Genomic DNA, 24448 nt, shown 5'->3' with positions numbered 1-24448 from the left:
CTGGGTTCCTATCTTACTCAGTGAGGGTATAGCATGTTCCCTTCATTTATTCTGATGCTCAGATTCTTACAGACTTGACCAGCGGGGCCCCTTCGCTGGCTGTCATGGCCCATCCTCCGCCCCCACATTATTACTCTCTGGTACAAGGCATCTTCTACCCCTCCTGCCCGCTGAGAGAGCAGGTCCTGCGGACCTGGTGCGCACGCTGCTATCGCAGTGCCGGCATTCCCAGGCCTCCTCCGGAAGTCAGGGAATACGTCTGTGAGTTGACGTGTGTGAATGTACACACACACACACACACACACACACACACACACACACACGTTTACTTCTTTGTTTAGGTACGTACATCCATATTTATAGATATGAAAACCACAGGCTTGCCCTGATACCTCCAATTCCAGTGCAACGCTAAAGGTTCTCTCTCTGTGTCTTTCTCTCATATATCTGGAACCCCCTTCCCCTGCAGTGAGGATCTTCTGTCCCAGGGTCTGTGCCACCGCACTCGCATACACCCGGCTCACCCCATTCCTCCCGATGCTGTACCAGACCCCACACAGATGTCTCCTCAGCCCACACGGGCTCACAAGCCCCACCCCGGACTGCTGCCCCCTCAAAGCTCAGCCCCACACCATGTCTTTTGGATTAAATCAGAGACGAAGGGAGGAAGGAGGTTTGCATTCTATCTGAGTAAAAGATACCAACAGTCATCAAGTGAACTGCTCTCAGTAGGTCTGTCCTTGTCCCTTACTCCATGTGCTACATCATCTTCAGTGTCATTTGGCTCTACTGTCACGGGGGGGCATTTAACTTCAAATGACAGGTGATCAGAGTCACTGTGGTTATGATAAATCTGCTTCCGGAGTGTGTGTGTGTGTGTGTGTGTGTGTGTGTGTGTGTGTGTGTGCGTGCGCACACATGTAAAAAGAGCTGTTTCAGTACAGAAGGGAGCACCATAAATCATTTTTTCCACTACTCCAAGCATAGATATTTAATAAGCATGAGAAAAACTGTATGGCTGGGAGACTAGGAATGATCCAGGAAAGGGTTCAGGGAATCGAAACAGAAATAAATGTGGCCCAAGGGACCTCTACAAAAAAACCGGCCGAGTCACCATATGCTCATAAAGCTGCTGATAAAGAAGAGATCGCCGTGAAGACCCTGTGCTCCGATACAGACAGACTGGACAGCACTGCCAACCGGGCAACGCCGCCCCCACGTAAGACGCCGGTGGAGGGGGGGTGAGCACTGTAACTAGCAGCAGAATGGAAACAGACTGCTAAATCCTGAGTCGTGCTTCTCCGGTCGCGTTCCTGACACTGGACTAAGAGAAGATGCCTTTTCTTTTCATCTCCGGCGTCCTGGGACTTTGAAACAGGCCCTGAAGGAGCCCGCCACCCGAAGGAAGGCGGGCGCACCCCGGGGCTGCCTCCTTGAGGCCTGAGCCACAGTGTGGCACGAGTCACACACAAGCAGGCCAGATGCACGTGGCGGGGGCGGGGGGGAATGTCAGTCTGGCTTGCACCTAATTTTATCCCCAAGGGTACCATATTTTTAGTAAAATACATATATGATCCTTAATTTCCCCCCTTTTAAAATCATAAGAGCATTATAAAAGTATTGTGTCTTTAAGGACACCTGGGTGGCTCAGCTCGTGATCCCAGGGTCATGGGATTGAGCCCAAGACGGGCTCCGTGCTGAGTGTGAAGCATGCTTAGGATTCTCTCTCCCTGTCTCTCTGTCCCTCTCCCCAGCTCATGCTCTCTTCTCTCTAAAAAAATAAGAAAGAACATATGCAGTATCTTTAGACAAATAACTAAGTGGTTAGGATAAATTCTAATAATTTAATAATGATTAAATCCAATTTAATGATCCTGGTAATTAAGATATTTTTTATAAAAAAAGAACAGAATGCTATCTCTGAAATCAGAGAACATATCCTAAGAATCCTTCATTTTTATTACACCCTAAATATATGGACATTGAATGTGTAGTACTTCAGATATAAAGAGATTCACAAATGAGCCCTATGGAAACCACTGCTCCATGAGGCAGGACACACTTTCCTGTTATCTCTCAGATGAAGGGCCATCACCACTCTCAACAATCACGTGTGGTAGCAGAAATGAACATTACAACAGGGACAAAGGGCAATGCGTGCCCATGCTCCCCCGTCACGGCGGCCATGCTGGGTGTGCTCTGTCCTCCCTGCACACCGGACCCTCGGCAAGGCTGCTCGGGCCTGGAGCCTGGCCATCTGACCACCGGCGACTGCTGACGAGCCTCCACTTACGGGACAGCCCGGAACTTCAGGTGGAAGGGGCAAATGGCAGGAAGGCAGAGGGACACGCCTCCTAGCTCCTCGACAGCATCAGTCAAGCGCAGCGTTGACTGTACATAAGCGACCGGTGCCACTGGTCCCCTGCTGCCCAAAGCTGCGGCACGGATGATGACGAGACAACAGAACACGCTTTGTCAGCTTTAAAAAAGTCATTCAAATCCCCGCTCTATTTCTAAGCTTTATAGTTACTTATGAACACGTAAAGATTTACAACAGAGCTGTCCTTAGATCATGGCTCTTCAGAGGAGACTGTTTCCATCACAGAAAGGAAGAGGGGACGCAATGACCACAGCTTCGAAGGTCTGGCACAGCAAGACGGGAGGAGCCGATGGTGAGAGGGTCCAATCCCAGCAAAGACGGGAAGACACATCAACTTGCGAGGTGTGTGACATGGTAATGAGGTCATGCTGTGTCTCTTCACCTTTTTTGCATTGTTGTCCCCGTCACCCAGCTCTTTCTTCTAACGTTCTCCTGATCATTCTCTGTGAAGTTTAACACCACAGATTCACTACATATCTGTTTATATACTGTACGTATATCTGTGCTGTATATAAAAAGGAATTTTTTTTTTGCCCACTCCTCAAGACCCAATCTGTGCCCTTGTTGAGAATGCTTAATCTACAAGACGGAAAGCCAACATCTCCTGTCCTGCTGAGGAAAAAACAGTAAGAAAATAAGAGTGAGCTATACACAGGAAACCCTCAGTGGGAAAATCACAAATGTCCCCCATCGGTGATCATGATTTTTGGATCACAATTAAATTTAACGTATCTTTTGAGGGTCTTAAAGATGTTTTGATCTTCAGCAGCTCTGAGTTGGGGGTACCCGAACTGACATTTGTTTTAGAGAACAAACAAACAAAAGAAACTGCAGTTCGGACATGAAATACTGTGTTTTGAGGCTGGCCTGCTGGTGAACACCTGTCTTCAATCCTGGTTTTCTGACACCAACATTATTTTCACCAAAGGCAAAAGCCTGTATGTTTTTTCTTCTTTTTTCTAAATTTACATGTGATTTTCGAAGGCATGTAATTAAGAAAAGTGGGTAATTCCAGGGGGTGATGACATCCCACACGGACCGAGGAAGGGTAGAGGCAGGATGGTTTTGCGGACAGGACATGGCTTCGGAGGTAAACACAATTCGGTCCTGAGAGCCAGGGCAGGGTGCTAGCTGTGGCAGGGCCGCCTCGGCTACAGGAAGGCAGTGCCCTGATAGCAGGTGTTTTCTGTGGTTATGAAACTTAGGAGGAAAATGCATATGACGGACCCAGCAGGAGCACGACGGGCACTCCCCCGCAGGTGTAGGCAGTTAGGACTCCTTACTGGCAGGATCCTGGCTGTCTGCGGTCCCGAGGCCGCCCACTCGCTCGGTTAGGGGTCTCTCCAGCAGGAGGCGCAGGCTGACCACACACGTGTTCTCCAGCCCATCCCCAGGCTGCCCCTGGGTGCGGGAAAGTTCACAGGGTTCCCGTTTGGCGCTTAATGTCTCCTAGTGTCTTCCTACTACTCTAGATTTCATTTATTAGATTAAATTTAAAATGTTTACACATGCAGAAAACCCTGCCAATTCTTCCTCACTTCACTGGAATAATGAAATAAACAAAACGCCCCCAGGTGACTGACCATGACCACGAAGTGAGCCAGAGGGTCTGAGAACTGAGTAGAACAAACGCTCAGGTCTCGGGAATCCAAGGATGTACCGTCGAGTGAGTTCTTCGTGGAAATTTTAAAATCCTGTCGTTTGGTTTTGTGGCCCTTGGAAAAGCGATCCCGCGTTGCCAGGTAAGAGTGAAGAAGAAACAGCAGTGGACGTCGTGGTGACAACACATATTCAAGCCCACAGATGGTGAACCGGTGCCGGGCCAGCAGCAGTTTGAACAGAGCGCAGGTGGTGGGGAAACTCGCCAACGGGCACCAGGCAGCCCAGGCTCGGGGCCACAGGACAGCTGTGGGCACCTCTGTCAGGTCCTGCAGCAGCCACCCTGGGTCAAAAATGCATCGTGTGACAGCTAACTGACACTGATTTGCATTTAGTGAGCTTTACAGATTTAAAAAATAATATGCAAAAGCGTTTCTGTTTTGCGGTCAAGTGCTACTAAACTCAAGTTTATACTTCTCTCTGTGCTTTTATACATTTATGGTTGTACGTAACTTAGCAATAGGAGACTAGTAAAAATTAAGTCTTCTAGTGATTGTTTTTATTTGTTTACTTTGTACACATTTCTTTATTTAGAGAGAATGTGAGCAGGGGAGAAGCAGAGAAAGGGAGAGACAGAATCCTAAGCAGGCTCCGCACTACCAGTGCAGAGCCCGACGCGGGGCTCTTACTCACAAATTTCGAGATCATGACTTGAGCTGAAATCAAGAGTTGGAAACTTAACTGACTGAACCACTCAAGCGCCTATCTAGTAACTGTTTTTAAAGGGTCAGTACCTTACTAAGGTTTGTGAAATACAGCTTCACCATACAGCTCAAAGGAGGAGAGGGGACCCACTGACTCTGCTGGACTTTAATAAAGTTATCCTGAGGAATTAAACATTCGCCTTTGTTTAGATCAGGTGAATGGGTATCCGATCTGGCCAACTTGGGAGCCCTGACAAAGGTGGAGACAAAAGAGGTAAGATGACCGTCCAAATCTAACGTGAAATCATGTCATGCTGTCACATGCGTTCCAAAACGTTTCCTTTGTCTTTTACTGAGTCTATTTTGAGTTAACTGTGCCACTGTTTCAAATCATTTCCATGTTCTTCAAGACCGCTCTGCGTCACCACCCTCTCACCCTTCTCAGCAAGCACGAGGGCCCCAAGGTTTCCAAATACTGAGGTCGTCAGACAGAAGCCCCACTCCACCTTCCCACTCTCTATCTCCTGTATTTATGGAGATTTTTATTTATTTTTATGTTTTATTTATTTTTGAGAGCAAGAGAAAGCACGAGTGGGGAATATGCAGAGTCAGAGGGAGACACAGAATCTGAAGCAGGCTCCAGGCTCTGAGCTGTCAGCGCAGAGCCCAATGCGGGGCTTAACTCACAGACCGTGAAATCATGGCCTGAGCCGAAATCAGATGCTTAACTGACTGAGCCACCCAGGTGCCCCTCGAAGGTTTTTGTTTTTGGTGTTTTTTTTTTTTAAGTTTATTTATTTTGAGAGAGAGACAGAGAGAGAGAGAGAGAGAGAGACAGAGAGACAGACAGACAGACAGACACCAAGCAGAAAAGGAGCAGAGAGAGAAAGACAGAGACAGTGACAGAGACTGAGGAAGAATCCCAAACAGGCTCTGAACTGACATGGGGCTCAAACTCACGAACCTTGAGATCATGACCTGAGCGAATTGGATGAAGTAATCTTTGTTCTTGCCGGGGGGACCCAGACACTTTGTTGAGGGCTGTAGTTCCTTCCCACCTACTTACAAAACCGTGATCGAGACATCACACGTCTCCACAGGACACACTGTACTTCCTAACACATCTGCAGGTCCCCTAGTACTCCTCCGAAGATTCTGACGGTTTCTAAATGTTCTCCCTTAGTAATCTCATCCTTTGTACTGGTACCAACCATTAACTTCAAATATTCACCAACACAAACACAGACCCTGCCTCTGGATCATCATGTACCCGCTTTCTAAACGGCGGTTTTTAAGTGCGTTTTCCTTCTGCAGTTAAGATATCCCTGATTTTAAGATAATGTGCTATGTACTGAGGACAATGTCATCTATAATTTTATGACACAGTCTTTGCTTAACTTTATTTGGAGTTTTTGAAAGTTTATTTACTTTGAGAGAAAAAGAGACAGTGTAAGTAGGGGGAGGGCAGAGAGAGTAGGGAATTCCAGGCAGGCTCCGCACTGCCAGCACAGAGCCCCATGTGGGGCTTGAACCTATGAAACCGTGAGATCATGACCTGATCCAAAACCAAGAGCCAGACGCTCAACTGACGGAGCCATCCAGGCACCCCTCTTTGCCTGACTTTAATGGAAAACAAAGATTAACGCTGCCTGAAGGAATAAATCAATGCCACTGAACCACTGTGAGCCGCTGCTCACATTTCTTAGCTTGGCATTAGAGCCACGAGTGTTTTGTCTCCTGATTTCCTGAGGAGCATTACTAACCCTGACTCGGTCCTTACACTTCTACACCAAACTGCTTCATGTCCCTGAATACGCTCTGAGTCTCCCTCGTCCTTTGTCCGGGTTCATCTTCGGCCTGAAATTCTCCACCTCTGCTGGAAACGGCACTCAGGCAATCTTCGAGAACCGCTTACGGCGCCAGTCCCTTTCAGAGACTTTCCAGGATGTGTCTCAACACTCCCAAGGAGTCAGGCCTTTTTCCTCTGCTCACCCTGGACACTCCTGGCACCGGCCACAGGAGGACTGAGCATTCTGGGAATGACAAGGAGATGATGCTGACTGTGGTCACTAACGGTGACCCGCTACGTGCTGCGTCCGGGTGTGCATGTCCCACGTGGTGCGGAGTGCTTCACCGATGTCCCCTCGGCCCACTCTTCTCGAGAGCCCTCGGTAACCCTGGCTCTGTTTCATCGCAAGGCACCAGCGGGTGAGATAACCTGTCCAGCGACACAGCATTTAAGGAGTAGAGGAGAGACTCTGAATGTAGGGAGCAGGCTTCTGGCCACCAGCTTTTCTCGAAGGGTCTGTGAGAGAATTAAGCCCTAAAGCCCAAAGACATCCACTATATTAACTTCTCTCCCACGTATCGAAAATAACACTAGCTACGTCTTCCTGGGGATAACTAAGACAGCCACTCCAAGCACACTGGCAGGAGTCCATTTCGTCGCAGAACCTGGCTGAAAAAGACGAGACGCTTTTACTGCTGTTTGGTTTCTCGGACACTGTCCGGACACTGTGCACATCCCTGCTGTCCCGTCCCCATGTTAGGACTTGTCACGATCTTGGAGCTCCACCTCCTTCACTTTTTATGTCCTGTGAGAGCTGTTCCAGTGGTTTAGTCACGTTCACAGGGTCAATTTCTCCTTAACTAAGTTCTTCCATTCAGGAGTCCAGGCTGGATGATAAGCAACTGTAAATAAAACATCCTTGAAATAAACTAAAACTACCCGCTGTATTTTTTTGGTTGTATCTGACTGACACTTAAAAATCACTATTACTAAGGTGTAAAGACAGTAAGATACATGAATTTAAAGCGTGTATTTGTGGTGAGTTTTGATGGAGGTATACAGCTGTGAAGCTGCAGTCACATTTGAGATACAGAACGTTTTCGACATTCTGAAAGTTCTTCTTGCCCCTTTGCAGCACATCCTTCGGCCACTCCTAGCCCCAGATAATCACTGGTCTGCTTTCTCTCACTAGAGATGAGTGTGCCTGTTCTAGAATGTCCAGTAAGTGGCACCACATAACATACAGGCCTTTGTGTCTGAATCCTTTCACTAAGCTAGGACTCGGATCCATCCACACTGGTGCATGCTCCTATTCCCACGTAGGAATCTAGTGCATGGAGACCACACTTTGTTTATCCATGCACCTGCTGATGGACATGTGGGTAGTTTTCAGTTTTGAGCTACTAGGAATACATCTGTTATGAACATTTATGGTATAAATCTTGTATAGATGTTGATCTTCCTTTCTTTTGTATAAAGTCTCAGTCAGACAGTAGGTGGATGCTTAGCTTCTATAGAGACTTTATCGGCAGCGTTATTTTTAAAAGCCCCAAACTACAAACAACCTCCCACGTGCAGCTGACTGAACGGGCAAAGTGCAGTATATCCATACACTGAGGCACCATTCGACAACAAAAAAGAATAACATACAACAATATGGGTAAATCTCAAAGTAATGCTGAGTGAAAGAAGCCAAACATAAAGGAGCACATGTATATATGATTCTGTTTCTTAAAAATTCTAGAAAGTGCAAACTAATCTACAGTGACAGGAAACAGATCAGTGGTTGCGTGGAGACCATGGGTGCAGGAGGAATGGATTACAAAGGGGCCTGAGGAAACTTAAGGGCGATGAACATGTTACCTTGATTGTGGGTAAAGTCAAAATCCCTCAAGATGAATACTTAAAATATGTGCAGTTCATTGAATGTCAGTTATACTTTGATAAATAAAAACAAAACAAAAAAACCCCACAATGATACTTATGGGAACAGAGAAATTCCTTTATGTACTATGATCATTTTGAAACACTCTCTACTATTTACAAAACTTGAATGCAATAGAGGATTTGTGTGGGTGTCTAAACTCTAAAAGCAAAGATTGCTCTAAAGCTTCTTAAAAACAACAACGACAAAGACAAACCCACTCATCCATTAAAATAAATAAAATAAGGGGCGCCTGGGTGGCTCAATCAGTTAAGCATCTGGCTTCTGCTCGGGTCATGATCTCACAGTTCATGGGTTCGAGCCCCGAGTCAGACTCTGTGCTGACAGCTAGCTCAGAGCCTGGAGCCTGCTTCGGATTCTGTGTCTCCCTCTCTCTCTGACCCTCCCTGCTCATGCTCTCTCTCTCTCAAAAATAAATTTAAAAAAAAATTAAAAATAAGTAAATAAATAAAATAAGATGAATCCCACGTGTGATCACTGAACGCAGTTTTCCACGCCTGCCAGAGGCGTGGCCTGGCGCGCTGTGACTAAAGGGCACACGTTACAGACCAGGACGTGGAGGGGAGTGACCCTGAACACAAAACACAGAACACAAATTAGAGACACGGCATGTGACAGAGAGGATACCTCTGGATGTGACAAGCCATAATCAACAAGACTCTAACAGCTATGGCGAAGCACGAAACAACGTACTCTCTCTTATATAAGAAAAGCCCAGGAGGAGCTATGGGACGAGGACAGAAACCCATGCAATCTCTCTGTCTCAGTAGAAGGCTCAGGTCATGATCATATGGTTCATAAGTTCCAGCCCCACGTCAGACTCTGTGCCCACAGCTCTGAGCCTGGAACCTGCTTTGGATTCTGTGTCTCCCTCTTTCTGCCTCTCCCCTGCTGGTTCTCATTCTCTGTCTCTCTAAAATAAACATAAAAAAAAGATGTGATATATATACACATATGGACAATGGAATACTACTCAACAATCGAAAAGAATGAAATCTTGCTGTTTGCAACAATGTGGATGGAACCAGAGCAAAAGAAGTCAGTCAGAGAAAGACAAATATATGATTTCACTCGTGCAGCATTTAAGAAACACAACAGATGAACACAGGGGAAGGGAAGGAAAAGTAAGATACAAACAGGAAGCGAGGCAAATCGTAAGAGACTGTTAAATACAAAGAACAAGCTGAGGGTGGCTGGAGGGGAGGCTGGCAGAGGGCAGGCTAAATGGGTGATGGGCAGTGAGCAGGACACTGGTGGAATGAGCACTGGATGTTGTATGTAAGTGATGAACATCAGTGGATTCTACTTCTGAAACCAATACCACACCACATGCTAATTACCTTGAATTTAAATAAATAAATCAATAAAAATGTATAAAAAGGAATGAAAATAAACTATATGCCTCAGAGAAAAATGAATTAAAAAAACACAGGACAGAGTCACCAAGGCACACGGATGGTACCACAGAGTCTACTTCATGAGCAACTGGAGTTCCAGGAGGAGGGCAGTGCGAATGACGGAGGAAACATACTTGGAAGATAATGCCTGAGAAATTCCCCAAATTTGATCAAATACATAAATTTACAGATTCAAGAAACCTGGCAAACTGCCAGTAGCATACATTCAAACACAAACAGCCTTCAGATACACAAAAAATTAGCAAGAGAATATAAGTGTAGAGAAGACCCATCAATAATAAGCAACAAAGAAGGTAAACACTCAGGAGTAAATTAAAGACATGTGTAATATTCCTGTAAAAACCCGAAAGTCGGCTTGAACAAACAGAAAGACAGTCCGTGTTCCTGGATAGGATAATATCACATCATAAAAAATGTCGTTTTTCTGTAAGTTAATTTACACATTTAATGCAATGTCAATAAAAACACCAATGAGCTTTCACTTTAATAGGGCTAATATTGATAGGACAAGTTGATATGTATGCTCATTTGGGAAAAGGTGAAAACACCCAAGGCACAGAGAAAACAAAGCACCATGGAGGTGAGGGAGGAAGAGCCTTATTGAATTAAAACTGACTCAAAGCAGATCAGCGATAGAGTTAAACAAAAACCTTAAACCACAGGAGTACTCTAAGTAAACACTGACGGGACCCTTCTGTAACCAGGATGTAGGGGAAAGCTTTCCAATTGTGACCTCAAATCCAAAAGCAAAAAAAAAAAAAAAAAAAAGAATAAAGAAAAAGAATAAGAAAAAAAGGAAAAGACTGAAATTTTGGCCACATTAAAATAAAACAAAACAGACACACTGAGGAGGGGCTGATCTAACACATAAATTATTTAAAAATCAGACTGAGTAATGAGTTGATAATTTACACTCTCCTCCAGTGATGATTCTGAAACAGTGCTTAGATATATTAAAGTATGTTCAACCTTACTCATGGTTAGAGAAAGGCAATTAAGATTACACCACAACACCTGATGGCAAAAATATATGCCAGCACCTTCTGCCGTGAGGCTGAAATAAACATTCTCATCCACTGCCGATCAGAATGCAAATGGGTACAGCCCTCTGGGCAAAGAATTTGGCCATATGTAACAAAATTACAAATGCATTCACCTTTATTTTTAAGTTTTTGTTTTGTTTGGTTTTGTTTTGTTTTTTTGAGAGAGAAAGAGAGCAGAGTGAGCTAGCCAGCATGAGAGCAGGTGAGGGTTGGGCGGGGAGGCGGGCGCAGGGAGAGAATCTCAAGCAGGTTCTGAGCTGTTAGCAAAGAGCCTGACGCAGGGCTCAAACCCACAAACCATGAGATCATGCCCTGAACTGAAACCAAGAGCTCGATGCTTACCTGACGGGCCCACCCAGGGACCCCTCATTCACCTCATGACCCAGCAATCCTCTACCTAGAAGTACATCTGGAGGATAAACCTCCAGCTTCTATAAAATGGTATGTGCCCAAGTTATTTACCGCAGCACCGTTCGTAACTGCAAAATGCTGTAAACAACTTAAATGCCTCCCCCTCTCAAACATGATTGGTTGAATAAATCATGGTGCGTCCCCGCCATGAAATACCACACAGTTTAAAAACAGTAAGGACCATCTCTTATAAACTGGGATGAAGCAGTCTGCAGAAAATATTAAATGAAAAAAGCAAACTACAGAACTGTAACAATGTTACCTCTTGCGTATGAAAGAAGGGGAAACAAAACATGAGGGGGAAAAGTGAAAGGAAGGAGAAACCAGAAAGTATGGAGACTGATTACCTCCAGTGGGCGGGGAAACAGGGTGGAATGGATTGGGGATGGGAACGGGAACAGGATGGGCAACAGAGGCAGCAAAGATGGAGGAACATCCAAATTTGAATACAAACACGATAAATGAACCCAACTGTATTTCAAATAAATAACATGAACACACTGAAGAGGAGACAGATCCAACCTCACCAACTTTTGAAACAATATTTTGACTACATGTCTTTGGGCTAAAGACAAAAAGAAGGTAAAGAAATATTCAACTCCAGTTAGCAAATATTTTTTTTAAGGTTTATTCATTGTTGAGAGGGTAGGGAGGAAGGGTAGAGAGAAAGGGGTACACAGAATCCGAGGCCGTTCAGACTCCGAGCTGTCAGCGAAAGCCCGACGCGGGGCTCAAACTCACAAATGGTAAGATCATGTTCTGAGGCGAAGCTGCACGCTGAGCCAAATGAGCCACCCACGCGCCCCAGCAAGTATTTTTTAAACACGTTTACTGAAATATAATTTAAAGACTATGAAGTTTGCCTGTTTCAAGTGTAGCAGATTTACTTTTCCCAGTGGCACAGGTTATCAACTTTGATACTATGTGTATTCTGGAATTAAACACAAAAGAAAATACAATGTGGACGACAGGATCAGGATGGGTAGTTTTTTCCACCCCTGCCCCACCCCGGGGCAGATGAGGGGGTTACAAATATGAAAAGGGGGAGCCACTGGATAAAAGCGGAGGTGTCAGTAAAGATGCCTGATTTTTATTATATGCAGAGATGCAGGCAAACAAGAATAGATACACAGGTGTGTGTTTGTGAGTTTGTGAGTGTGAATACAATCATGCATTTCCTATTCATGTCTACAGAGAAGAAGCGATGAACAAACAGTAGTGATGAGCAGACCCAGCTCCCAAGTCTTGGTCTATAAATACTCCACTAGAATCAACCAGACTTCCTAAGAGAAATGGCTGATGCCAGGGCAAGAAAAGTAAAAGTCGAGCCTGGAACGTACTGGTCTGCAAGAAAGTAAGTCAGCAAACGTAACTGGAACCTGTCAAAAGGGCATAGAAGCCACCTTGAGGGAGCATCTGCGGGGCAAATCTAAGACAATTTGAGCATCAAAATAAATAACAGAATTACTATGAATAAACAGTACTATTTACTAATAAACAGACTAAGACTCCATGATTCCATGCTGATATGAATAAAGGGGGTAGAAAAGAAAGCTTGTCCTTCAAGTAGAATGTCACCTAATAAATGTAAGGAATGATGAAGTTAGAAAATCACTGCTTAGCAATGACCAGCAGGAGTTCTGGGCGAGAAGTACCAACGGAGACTACGACAACGTGGTAGAGGTAAGAGTGTGAAAGGGCCAGGATTTCCATATGATGGCCAAAGTACCTGCCCACAATATACTCATTACTTACAAAATTACAAAGAGAAAAATAGTAACTTTGCTGTGGAGGAGCCTGGAAGACACTACCTTACCCATGTGTCTGAAATGAACACCACCAGGAACAGGTCAAAATGAAAGCCTTTGCCGCTGAGAAGGCACAGCATCGCGTCCGAGGTCTTCCTGCCAAAGGCGCGCAGCCTAGTCTAAGCAGGAGCCGAGAGAGGAGCACGGGTTACTGACTGTTGTCCCGCAAAATGCGACAAATGACTTAAAAAGAAAAAGAAAAAGAAAGAAAGAAAAAGGAAAGAATAAGCCTACAGAACTGATCCATTCTACAGAAGACAGAGAGATCTGACAGATATAACCTATGGTCGGGACTGGAACATGAACCATGGAGAACACAGTCTTACTTCTTTTCCTATAAAGGATATTATTAGTGGGACAACTGGCATGATCTGAATAAGGTCTCGGGTTCGGAAACAGTATTGTTTTGAGGTTAATTACTGATCTTAATAATTATACTGTGATTATGTAAGACAGTATCGTTAGTTTGAGGAAACACACAATCAAGTTTTAGAGGTAAAAAGGCACCACGACTGCAACTTACTCTCAACTAGTTCTGGGAAAAAACATTATGGACAGAAATGGGAAGAGGAGGAGAAAGCAAGTGTGGTTAAGACGTTATCAATTAGGGAATCTGGATCCAGGCTTTAAGGGAATTCTTTGTACTATTTTTGCAACTTTCCTGTAAGTCAGAAATTATTTCAAAATAAAGCTTCAGAAAATGAATCAAACTGTACATGTTAGATCTGTGTGATTACAGTGAATGTAAAGTATGACTCAACCTTTAAAAATTTTAGTGACAAACATTTTTCAAGTAGGTAAGAATGCTGTGAATACACTGCCAGTAAGTGTGTAAACGGGTGTATTTTAGAAATCCACTGTGACTGTGTTAAAGAAGGCACAAAGAGGTCTGAAATGTTTGACCCTGTAATTCAGTATCTATAACTTTATTCTAAAGAAAGATTCTGTAAAATACATACATACATACATTCGTATGAACAAAACCACGTGTGTGCAGTGCCGTTCATCCCAGTACTAACCAGAGCAGCAGAGACATGGTCCAACTGTTAATCAACAGGGGAATGAATAAATTATGACACATACATGATAATATCTTGTACAGCCACTGAAATAATGGCTTCAAAACTGGAAAATAATTATTGGGTATTCACAAAGAGCCAAAGAAGTAAAAGGGATTTTCCCCCCAGAGGAATATTTAAGAACATGGGAAATATTCACTGTAGGATGAAAGGAGAAAAGGGACGCCTTAAAAATGCCTGTTCCGTAAAGTCTTCATTTTCTTTCTAAAAATTATATGAGTGGAAGAAAGATGAGGACAAAATACTGTGAATGATAAGGCTTATAGCTGACTTCCCTGCTCTGCTGTGTCTCTTCACAAACTTTAAAACTGAGCGAAATGGAGCACACACTGTATTTGTGATGAGAGAGTGCTAACCCTTAACAAAATGTTTTCTGCAGTAAAAGGTCTTGAATCCATGATCCAAACCATCGTGTCGCAGTAACAACCTATCCGTCATTCATTAGCTAATTCAGAATTCCAGATTAGCAAATACATAACTCCGCAGAAAGCAAGACAGCCATTGAGGAAGCACTTAACGATTTTAAAGCATTTCTAGAAATTTAAAATCGAGAAGAAGTAAGTAATTTATTTCATCAGAATTGCCAGCAAACCATTATATTCTGACACCCTGCAAAATAGGTATTTCCTTATCTCATGATTCTGATACTGTTCTAGGAAATGACCTGAGATATTACACACTATTGTCACTCTTTGTATTATTTGGCAAGTAAGTTATGCCTGGCATTTCTTTTAAAACAGTAAGAGTGAAGCCATTTGAAAAGACTAACAAAATTAAAAAAAAAACAAACGTTTTGGGTCACCTGGGTGGCTGAGTCAGTTAAATGTCTGACTTTGGTTCAGATCACGATCTAGTGGTTGGGGAGTGTGAGCCTCAGATGGGGCTCTCTGCTGTCAGCACGGAGCTTGCTTCAGATCCCCTGTCCCCTTCCCTCTCTGGCCCTCCCCCACGTGTTCATTTGCTCTCTCTCTCACAGCCTCTCTTCCTCTCTCAAAAATAAACAAACATTAAACAAAGACCCTTTTCTACATAACAAACATTCCACCTAGTGTGAATGTCTGAGGGGCCAAGGATGATGATGATGATGTAATATGCTGGCAACCTCAAAGCCACATTCTGGTAAAGCATCTAATAATGCTAATGAGAGAAAACCACGTTCATGAAGAGTTTCTGGTGTATGAGTAACAACCATTCCAGAATTTCAAACTACAAAATTTGTTTATAATCAGAGGACTTCCGCCATCTCACAAACTGGCATTCTCTCATTTCCCATGTACACATATTCCCATGAAGCACATAATTAGAGGAGATGGCGCGTTAGGTATAATATAGAAATGAGGATTACATTTTAACTCTTTTATTGCAGGAAAACACAACCAATTCAATAACAATTACTGTAGCTATTTACTGAGCACTCACTGTGTATAAGATATTCTGCTAAGAACTTTGTTTCGTTTCATTTATGTCCCTCAACCACCATAAAAGATAGGCATAGTTAATGTACTTTCATCCCAGTTCACAGATGAAAAAACCAAGAGGCTGGTAAGGTAACTGGTGAGATTCTGAAACTTGGAACTATCTGTCCAAAGAGTTCAAAGGCCATGCTCTTAACCAGAAGACATCTTAAGACTACACGAGTTAACTAAGTAAGAGATACCTTAACAAGCGGGATTAAAATGTATTTGAATGGTCACAAAAATAGTAGTGTATTATAAAGAACGATTTTAGTCCATGGAAAAACAAATAAATAACTAAAAATGATTTAAGTGTCCAAGAGTAAGGATTTGGTTAAACTATACCTGATGTACTCACTTGACCAAGTATGCAATGATTAAACTGTTGCTTATACAGCAAAAAATCATAAAGACTACAAAAAGTATATTAAATTGGAAACAAAACCACTCAAAAAACAAATTTACATAATTGAGGTTTTAAAAGCAAAATGGACTACACCTAAGAAAGACTGAGGAAATATTATAAAATTAACTGTGGTTATCTGAGAAGTGGGAAAATGTATTAACCTTTTTGTCTTTCCATTTCTTCTTTCTCATCAATTTGCCCTAAGTATATGCTACTGTCATTTTTAGGATAGTCAAGCTATCTTTAAAAGCACCAATAGGCTAAGTATCTAAGTAGCACAAAATGACCAAAGAAAATGCAAAACCAAGCATGAGTGTAAATGACGACTGAAAATGAAAACACTTCTCATAAAAACTGGTCTTGGCTATTTATTTATGTGTAATCACAACGCTTTCTGTTCCAGACTATTGTGTTTGTTTTGTTTCCATTTTTCCTCTAAATATTATTTTTGGAAACATGAAGATCTTTTTTAAATCTTGAAGAACATTATTAACATGTAAACTTTGGAGGAGTTAGCTTCAAAGGGGAGGGTGAGAACATCTAACCAGGAAGAGAAACAGGAAAGAAAATAGGAAGTAGAAAGGTGAATGTGCCTCAAGTGTGTCAGGGAGAAGCCTTTTCTTAGTCATAACATTGGAGACTATACATAGAAAACAAATACGAATGCAAGAAAATTCAAAAAGAAAATGAGAAGTGGGATATTAGTGGTATTTAAACTGTATTATGATTTTATACATACACATTTTTTAAGTAAAATTTAGTAAGAAAGGACACCAAACCTTGGGGAAGAACACGACAAAGTACATCTCTGCCTTATCTATGAGATATAGCAATTTCAGAAGAACCAAGAAAAAAAGGCTGGGAAACCAGAATATTCTAGGAATAGTCTTAAAATAACAGGGCAAATTCTTGGACACAGAGCTCTGTAAAGCACAAAGCTGCATACGGCTAAATTAAATGCAGCTTACAACAACATTAGTGTCACCAGCAACCATCAACTCCTTTCAAAGCAAGGTTTATTACCACTTCAGAACATTCTGTCATAGCATGAACTTCATGAGCATCAGAGAGCCTAAAAAATGGATGGGCCCTCTCAGCCCTAAACAGGGTCTTTTAATTTCCAGAGTCTGGTGCGAGTACCATAAATCAGAGAGGGGGAAAAAAGGAGATTTCCTAAAGCATGTGCCAGCTCAGTGACAGTAATTTTCAGTCACAAAAGGCAAGGTTACTGGGAGAAGACGCTCATTTCCGGTGTATTAGGTCATACATGTGCAATGAAACAAGTTAAAATAAAGAAAACAGTATAATGTCAGTGATAACATAGAAGCCCTATTTTTTACGAATTTAGATCCAGGTTAGTTAACATATAAGTGTAGTACTGGTTTCAAGAGCAGAATCCAGTGGTTCATCACTTACATGTAACACCCAGTGCTCATCCCAACAAGCGCCCTCCTTAATGCCCCTCATCCATGTAGCCCACGCCCCACCCAACACCCCGCCTGGGACCCTCAGTTTGTTCTCTGCATTTAAGAGTCCCTTATGGTTTGTCTTCCTCTCTGTTTTTATATTATTTTTGTTTCCCTAGAAGCCCTATTTTTATCAGATAAGGAATATCTTCAAAAACATGGGTTTTTCTTGGGTTTCCTTAAATTTGTCTGCTCTGTTTCTATAGCAAATATAACACCAATAAACACTCATGAGTGACTGTGGAATGAGCTGACCTGCTGGACTAGTCCCTGAGAGAAGAGACTGTGCACCTCCCCATCAAGTGCAGCCCTAGCATTGGGCACGGAGTCCAACACTTAACAAACACACGCTGCATCAATAAACAATGGTCACAAAACCGGGGAGGCCACAGTGCATCCACCAACAATGATGACAACATAACTGCCACCTATTGTCGCTTTCTTTAAAATACACATGTGTACACACACACTTACACGCGACCCTAACATAACACACAAGCACAAATAAACTCACTCTGGGGGCTTTCTAGCAGTTTATGGTGTAAATAAATACTTAAATGAGTTGATGCAGAATGAAATGTCTTTTTTTTAAATGTTTATATATTTTTGAGAGAGAGACAGGGTGTGAACAGGGGAGGGTCAGAGGGAGAGGGAGACACAGAATGTGAAGCAGCTCCAGGCTTGGAGCTGTCAGCACAGAGCCCGACAGGGGGCTTGAACTCAAGAACTGCGAGATCATGACATGAGCCGAAGTCGGACACTTGAACTGACTGAGCCATTCTGGCACCCCCAGAATGAACTGTCTTTTAAAGGGATTTTCACCTTATGTTTCACAGAAACATGGATTAGTACATAATGATTAGGAAAGGGTTATTAAAAGTCTACAAAGTTATCCGCAAAGCAGAGCAGAAAGCTATGTTTAGGTCATTAAGTCAGAGTATCTAAAATGAAATTTAAAAACCAATTTCATTTACAACACTGTCACAAATGGACGTATGTATAAGATTTCTATACGAAAAACTAGAAAGCGCTGCTGAGAGAAATCAAGGAATAAGATCACACTGACCAACTGAAATTAAGATGTCACTTCACCCCAAAGTAATCTACAGATTCAACACCGTCCAAATCATATTTCTGATAGGTTTTTTTCTTTTAAATAAGCTGACTCTAGAAAGGAAGCAGAAATGCAAAGGACATAGAATATCCAGAGCATTCTCACAAAAGGAAAACGAAATTGGAGGGCTTGATCTACTTGATTTCAAGAGGGACTATAAAACTGCAGTGATCGAGACTATAGTACTGGCATAAGAATTAGGAAATGATCAATGGAACAGAAGAGAGAGGCCGACACAGATCCGTACTTAAATGGTCTTGGAATTTTACACTTGATCTTAGCCAAAAGGCCGAGAAGCGAAGGTCTTTGGATTTTAAACAAAGGTGCCAAAGAAATCCAATGGGGGAGGGGGACTTTAACAAATGGTGTTGAAAACCACCAGAAATCCGTATGGAAAAAGACGAGCCTCAACCCCTGCCTCACACCAGACATTAAAGTTAACCTGAAATACATCACAGACACACATGTAAAATAAAAAACAAAGCCCGTAGAAGAACATAAAACAGAATGCTTCCATGGCATGGGGGCAGGCAAAGGTTTCTTAGGAAAATTTAAAAAAGCAAAAATCACAAAAAATTAATAAATTAGACTTCACCAAAAATGAGACCCTTGCTCATCAAAAGACACTTTAAATAAGACACACTGACGACCAGAGGGAGAGTGATGACTGCACGTGAGATCAACCGACCATGGAGAAGTAGTAATGGCAGGGCCGCGGTGGGAGGGGGACAGATCCAATGGCATTCCCCTGTAGCTTCTCAGATAATCCTTACATTACTTTAAAAAATCATTGTTTTTTAACTTTGAGTTTGAACGTTCATCCTGACACGGCGCATGTCTTAAGTGCACAGCTCGCTGAATGTTCACAAACTGAACACACACAACCAGCGGCAGGGGCCCAGCATTGCCTGTACCCTAAGAGCTCTTGCTCTTTCCAGTCACGTCTCTCCTGACAGGCGTAACTGCTGTCCTGATTTCTAACACTGCAGCACAGTTGTACCTGGTTTTGCGCTTCAAAAAGAGAATCCTATCACATATACTTTTGTGACCAGCTGCCTTTACTTCACGTCACTTTGGTGAGAGTCACACATAGTGTCACAAGTAGCTGCGGCGTGTTCACCCCCAATGCCGTACCGCCACGGTGTGATGTGTCACAACTGAACCACCTTCTGCGGGGGCATCTGGGCAGCCTCCAGGCCTTCCCTGCGACAGGCAGCACTGCTGCGAGCATCCCAGGAGCCTGAACCACACGAAATCGCCCAGAGCACCTACAGAAGAGGACAATTTCACGCCATCCAAATTAATACATCAGCTTCTGAAGAACACAGCTATAGATTTCTACTGAATAAAATCTAGGAGTGGACTTGCTGATACCTAGAATTATGCACAGGTTCTCTTTCCGAACTTCATTTTGTCTTTTAGATTTTATTTTTAAAAGTTTATTTATTTAATTTGAGAGAGCACGCGCACGCATGAGTTGAAGAGGGGCAAAGACAGGGAAAGAGAGAGAACCCCAAGGAGGCTCTGTGCCGCGAGATCATGACCTGAGCTGAAATCAAGAGTTGGATGCTTCACTGAGTCACCCAAGTGCCCAATAGGCACACGCTTTCTCAAACGGTTCCACGGGCTTACACATCCACCAACTGTTCCGTGCACCAGGCCCCTCGGCACACCTCTCCCTGTGGCCATCCCAGCAGGCGTGCGACCATGCCTCACTGCCGGTTGCACCCGCACTGTTCTGATGACCCATGAACACACGTCCATACGTACGCACGACGTTTGTGGCAAGGCTTTTGTGGGCTTCTTCATATTGGCTTGTAGGAGTCCTTTTTAAGTTCTGGAAATTAATCTTTTGTTAATTACATGCATTAAAAATGTTCTCTTCCCACTCTTCCGGGTTGCTGTTTCTCTCTCAATATCATCTTTGGTGCACAAGAGTTATTAATTTAAATATAATGCAATCAATCAGGTTTTCTTTTATGAGTAATGTTTTCTGTATCCTGTTTAAGAAATTTTCGTTCATTCCAAGGTTATGGAGATGTTTTCCCCTAAGAGCTTTCTTGTTTTACCTTTCATAGTTGGATTTTTGTGCGTGGGCATGGTATGAATTAAATGGCCAATGAATATTTAATCCAGAACCATTTATTTAAAAAGCCCATCCTCTCCCACTACATGTAGTGTTACTTCTGTAGTGAGTTAAGTGACTAAATATTATCTATTTCTGATTTCTCTATTCTGCTCCATTAGTCAGACTGTTTATCTGTCTAGACTAGTGTTCTAGTAGGTCTTGATATGCGGAAATGTAAATAAATCCTCCGATTTTGTTAATCTTCTTCAGACCACATGGCTCCTCCAGCTGGAACCGATGATTTTTTTCTTTAAAAAAAAGTCCTAGCTCTGTCCACTGAAAAGGCTGAGAAGCAACGACACCCAAGTAACAATGAATGTGCTTAGCCCTCAGATCTTGGCTTCTAAAAACTATTCCTTACTACAAGGAACCACAGATCCTTAGAGAAAGGACGAATTTCAGGACTGGGGGCCGTAAGGAGATCCTGAAACATCCTGTGCCAGGAAGTAGGTAAGCACTCAAAAATTAAGAGGGATGGGTCAAAGGGACACAAAAAGCCCCATATATATGCTTTCACTGGCCAAAACTGAAGACAATTTGGGCATCAAAAATGATGACAGAAATGGATAAAACCTTTCCAATCGTAAAAGATAAACAATCCATGAATCTGTAGAGATATTTCCCTTAGAAATGAAGGTTCTAGAAGAATGTCAGCTAACAGAGAAGGAATGTCGGAGTTAGAAAACCAAGTACCTTTATAATAATTTATTTAAACAAACCTTGTCATGGAAAGCATGGGTGAAAGATGCTTGTGAAAGAGACAGTCTCAAGGTACTATACCACACGCTACTTTGTAACTAATCATACTGTAACTGGCAGTATTTACAAAAAGGAAAGAGGGCATTTACATAGGAGAAGTAGGAGGTGAACATTATCTTGACCAAGTGATCAAGATGAGCATCATAGTCATGGAACAAATACCATGTACCTCCTGATGGGATTCACTGAGGACATAGTGTCACCTGTGTAATATTCCCACTGAAATGTTTAACCTGAACTGATCAGAAGAACCTAAACAGACAAATCCAACTCAAGGGCCATTTTGCAAAATAAATGGCCTTGACTTTTAAGAAATGCCAAGTCTGTGAAAGATTAAAAAAAAAAACAAGTGGTTGTGAATGCAAAAATGGTGCAGCCCCTTTGGAAAATAGTTTGGTGGCTTCTTATGAAACTAAATATACTCTTACCATACTATCCAGCAATCCTGCTCCTTGGTATTTGCCCAGAGGAACTGGCAACTTACATCTACACAAAACCTGCTACATACGTGTTTACAGCAGCTTCCTCCGTAAATGCCAAAATTTGGAAGCAACTGAGATGTCCCTCAGTAGGTCAATTACTGAATGGATATGCAAACTGAGGTATACCCAGACAACGGAACAGTACTAAAAGGCAATGAGCTATCAGGCCATTAAAGACATGGAGGAACCTTTAAAAACATATCATTAAGTGAAAAAAGCCAGTCTGAAAATGCTACCTATGTACGACTCTAATAATATGCCATTATGGAAAGGCAAAACTATCGAGATAATAAAAAGATAAGTAGTTGCTAGGCTGGGAGATGGGGCGGGGCACGAAGATAAGAATAGACAGAGTGCTGAGGATATTCAGGGCTGTGAAAATACTGTGAATGATATTATAATAGCGAACACATGACATTATACATTTGTCCAAACCCATGAAATATACAGCAAGAATGAACCCTACGGTAAACTATGGCCACTGGGTGATTATGATGCCCTTGGCAAAACACGTACCATCCTGGTGAGGGACACTGATCATGGGAGAGGCAATGCATGTGTGGGGCAGGGGGCCTATGAGAAATCCCCGTACCTTCCTTTCAATTCGGTTGTGGACTTGAAACTGCTCTGAAAAAATAAAGTCTTTTAAAAAAGGAGAGCAAGTGTTCTAGATTATTGGAGACTAAGGGGATATGACAACTAAATGCAGAAAATGATACATGATTAGATCCTGGTTTTAAAAAACAATAAAGGACATTTGTTATTGGGAGAAGTGGAAAAATATGAATGTGGGGACCGTATCCGGTATGTGTTGGGTTGCGGAGGGTGGTAACAACCGCAGCATGTGGCGGAGTCTGTGCTGTTCGGAGGACACACGTCACGCTGACATGTCCAGGTGTGTCTGCAACGCACTCATAAACTGTGCTTAAATAAACAGTTGATAAACTGCTCTAAGTTCAGAAGTTAAAAAGAACATGTAAAAAGAGTATTATCCTACTATAGAAAATCAGAAAAATGCCCCTTTGTATTTCTCCACAGAAAATATACAATTGATTTATAGAATGAGTAAAAGGAGATTTTTATTCTCGTCTTTAAGAGTCATAAGGTTTACTATGAAATAAATTTGCCACTAACAGCATGCTCCATTATCAGGCTCTCAATCTCAGTGGCAAATCAGAAAATACATTTGTTTGGAAGGTTAAGAACAACGCAACGACCAGTTGGGCATCAGCCACGAGAGGAATTTTGAAAAAGTCTTCATTCATTCAGCTAAGACCTTCAAAAGCATGCAGCAGGAATGAAGAATCACAAGCGGCCGGAGCTCTCTGCTCCCGCCGCCTGGCCCGGAGGGCCAGTGCCCAAGCGGCCCCGCCGACAGGAGGCTGAGGGGGGCTGCGGTGTGAAAGAGGGGGCAGGCCACGCCCCCCGCCCCTCCTTGTGGGGGTGCCCGCCTGCACAAACGTCCCACGCTCTGGGTAAACGCAAACGGGGCCATCCTGGCACATGCTGCAAGTCCGGCGGCGACTGCACAATGTCTTAATCTCCAACAGGCTGGTAAAGGACAACTATTCTGCTTATGTAAAATGCTAACATTTAAACTTTTAGCTTTATATGTGGTCTTTATATACTTCTGTAACTATTTTCTATATCTAAAAGTTGAAATCCCTTTCTTCCAAATAAATGCATCTTCCCTGTTCTAACAGGACCCTGTATACCCTCAGAGGTGGCCTTAGGACCTGTCATATCTTTAAAACTTCACTCTGCTCCTTCTCAGCTGCTTGCCCGTGCATTACTTAATCTCTCTGACCTTCAGTGTATAGTCCTATAAAATGAAAACACCTAAAACCTGCCTCATAAGATAAAATGCCTTGACCTACTTCAGAAAGAAACTCTCTCACTACTGGTAGAAGTCAGTACTGTTTAAAATTTTTTTAAATGTTTTTTAAATTTATTTTTGAGAGAGAGAGAGACAGCGTGAGCAGGGGAGGGTCTGAGAGAGGAGTCGCATGGTCTGAAGACAAACTCCAGGCTCTGAGCTAGCTGTCAGCAGAGCCCGATGCGGGGCTCGAACCCACAAACCGTGAGATCATGACCTGAGCCGAAGTCAGACACTTAACCAACTGAGCCACCCAGGCACTCCTAGCATTCAGTACTTTAACATGGCGATTTGCCAGGCTGGGTCCCAGGCCTACTGTACAGACATTGGGGAAGAACGTAGTAATATGCAAAAACACACGGAAAAACCTAACACGATGTTACGGTACTTTATTTGTAGGTGGATTTTTAAAAAATATGTATTGATTGGTTATATCATAGAAGGAAGTGAGAAATGAAGTGTTTTGTTTTTGTGAGAAGACAGAGTAAGAAGGTCAGAATGTATGTGTTAGTTATTTAATTTATATGATTATAATCCCTAAAAAAGCAAAGGCTGGGAATAGCACCTTATAAAAAGCATAGAACTTA

At 42.8% G+C, this 24448-nt stretch overlaps 1 protein-coding gene across 1 annotated transcript in view; it reads right to left on the bottom strand.

The window, feature by feature from the left end:
* Positions 1 to 24448, bottom strand: part of MRTFB (myocardin related transcription factor B) — a 98312-nt gene that overhangs the window by 58764 nt on the left and 15100 nt on the right. The window lies entirely within an intron of this gene.

Source organism: Suricata suricatta, chromosome 8, assembly GCF_006229205.1.
Source record: "Suricata suricatta isolate VVHF042 chromosome 8, meerkat_22Aug2017_6uvM2_HiC, whole genome shotgun sequence".
Classification (NCBI taxonomy): domain Eukaryota; kingdom Metazoa; phylum Chordata; class Mammalia; order Carnivora; family Herpestidae; genus Suricata; species Suricata suricatta.
Note: the sequence above shows the minus strand (reverse complement) of the source record. Positions and strands in the feature narration are given on the sequence as shown.